Consider the following 2,500-nt stretch of genomic DNA (forward strand, 5'->3'; position numbering starts at 1 on the left):
TTTAGATTTCCGCCGTGTTAATTTTGCCAATTACGGCTCCTCGCGCGCACGCTCAAGCACCCCGACGTGCACACCGGCGCGCACGTGGGCATCGTATGCTAAAAAATGAAGTTTGGAGTTTGGGTTTGAAAATTTTACGGGAACTTCCTAGAAGCCTAAGAAATGCTTTGCTCGAGACGGATTTCGATTTGGAGGTCCCCCGAGTTAATTTTGCCCATTACGACTCCTCGCCCGCATGCTCGTGCACACCGGCGTGCACGTGGGCATCGTATGCTAAAAAATGAAGTTTGGAGTTTGGGTTTGAAAATTTTATGGGAGCTTCCTAGAAGACTAAGAAGTGCTTTGCTCGAGACGGATTTCGATTTAGATTTCCGCCGTGTTAATTTTGCCAATTACGGCTCCTCGCGCGCACGCTCAAGCACCCCGACGTGCACACCGGCGCGCACGTGGGCATCGTATGCTAAAAAATGAAGTTTGGAGTTTGGGTTTGAAAATTTTACGGGAACTTCCTAGAAGCCTAAGAAATGCTTTGCTCGAGACGGATTTCGATTTGGAGGTCCCCCGAGTTAATTTTGCCCATTACGACTCCTCGCCCGCACGCTCGTGCACCCCGGCGTGCACGTGGGCATCGTATGCTAAAAAATGAAGTTTGGAGTTTGGGTTCGGAAATTTTATGGGAGCTTCCTAGAAGCCTAAGAAATGCTTTGCTCGAGACGGATTTTGATTTGGAGATCCCACGAGTTAGTTTTTGCCCATTATGACTCCTCGCCCGCACGCTCAAGCACCCCGGCGTGCACGTGGGCATCGTATGCTAAAAAATGAAGTTTGGAGTTTGGGTTCGGAAATTTTATGGGAGCTTCCTAGAAGCCTAAGAAGTGTTTTGCTCGAGACGGATTTCGATTTGGAGGTCCCCCGAGTTAGTTTTGCCCATTATGACTCCTCCCCCGCACGCTCAAGCACCCCCGCGTGCACGGGGGCATTGTATGCTAAAAAATGAAGTTTGGAGTTTGGGTTTGGAAATTTTATGGGAGCTTCCTAGAAGCCTAAGAAGTGCTTTGCTCGAGACGGATTTCGATTTGGAGGTCCCCCGAGTTAATTTTGCCCATTATGACTCCTCGCCCGCACGCTTAAGCACCCCCGCGTGCACGTGGGCATTGTGTGCTAAAAAATGAAGTTTGGAGTTTGGGTTTGTAAATTTGATGGGAGCTTCCTAGAAGCCTAAGAAGTGCTTTGCTCGAGACGGATTTCGATTTGAAGGTCCCCCGTGTTAATTTTGCCCATTACGGCTCCTCGCCCGCACGCTCAAGCACCCCGGCGTGCACGTGGGCATTGTATGCTAAAAAATAAAGTTTGGAGTTTGGGTTTGGAAGTTTTATGGGAGCTTCCTAGAAGCTTAAGAAGTGTTTTGCTCGAGACGGATTTCGATTTGGAGGTCCCCCGAGTCAATGTTGCCCATTATGGCTCCTCTCCCGCATGCTCAAGCACCCCTGCGTGCACGTGGGCATTGTATGCTAAAAAATAAAGTTTGGAGTTTGGGTTTGGAAGTTTTATGGGAGCTTCCTAGAAGCTTAAGAAGTGTTTTGCTCGAGACGGATTTCGATTTGGAGGTCCCCCGAGTCAATGTTGCCCATTATGGCTCCTCGCCCGCACGCTCAAGCACCCCGGCGTGCACGTGGGCATTGTATGCTAAAAAATAAAGTTTGGAGTTTGGGTTTGGAAGTTTTATGGGAGCTTCCTAGAAGCTTAAGAAGTGTTTTGCTCGAGACGGATTTCGATTTGGAGGTCCCCCGAGTCAATGTTGCCCATTATGGCTCCTCTCCCGCATGCTCAAGCACCCCTGCGTGCACACCGGCGTGCACGTGGGCATTGTAGGCTAAAAAATGAAGTTTGGAGTTTGGGTTTGGAAATTTTATGGGAGCTTCCTTGAAGCCTAAGAAGTGTTTTGCTCGAAACGGAATTCGATTTGGAGGTCCCCCGAGTCAATTTTGCCCATTACGACTCCTCGCTCGCATGCAATATCTACTCCTGTCAGAGCTGTGGTTTTACTTAAGACTACTATAGGGGGGGGGGAGTTCTCAGCACCAAGAGCTGCAAGTAAGGCCATTGCTTGCTTTGCAGTCTCGATTGCTCTACTAGTGAATAGTAGATGTCTTGGTTAGCTTGGAACGAAAAAAAAAATTTTTTGGGGAAAAAAAAAAAAAAAAAGTTTTTGTGAAAAAAAATTTTTCGAAAAAAAAAAAAAAAAAAAAAAAAATTTTTTGGATGCCTCGGTCTTCTATTTGTTTTGCTTGGGTAGATTAGGAAAAAAAAAAAAAAAAATTTTTTTGTTGGATGCCTCGGTCTTCATATTCTTTCTCGGCTATTTCGAAAAAAAAAAAAAAAAAATTCCGGGAAAGAGAAAAAAAAAATTATTTTTTGTTGGTTGCCTCGGTCTTCATGTTCTTTCTCTGGTATATGGGAAAGAAAAAAAAAAAAAAAAAATTTTGGATGCCTCGGTCTT

This window comes from Cornus florida, unplaced genomic scaffold, assembly GCF_030987335.1.
Source record: "Cornus florida cultivar Cherokee Brave unplaced genomic scaffold, ASM3098733v1 CherokeeBrave_3.0.0_Hap2_scaffold_68, whole genome shotgun sequence".
NCBI classification, from domain to species: domain Eukaryota; kingdom Viridiplantae; phylum Streptophyta; class Magnoliopsida; order Cornales; family Cornaceae; genus Cornus; species Cornus florida.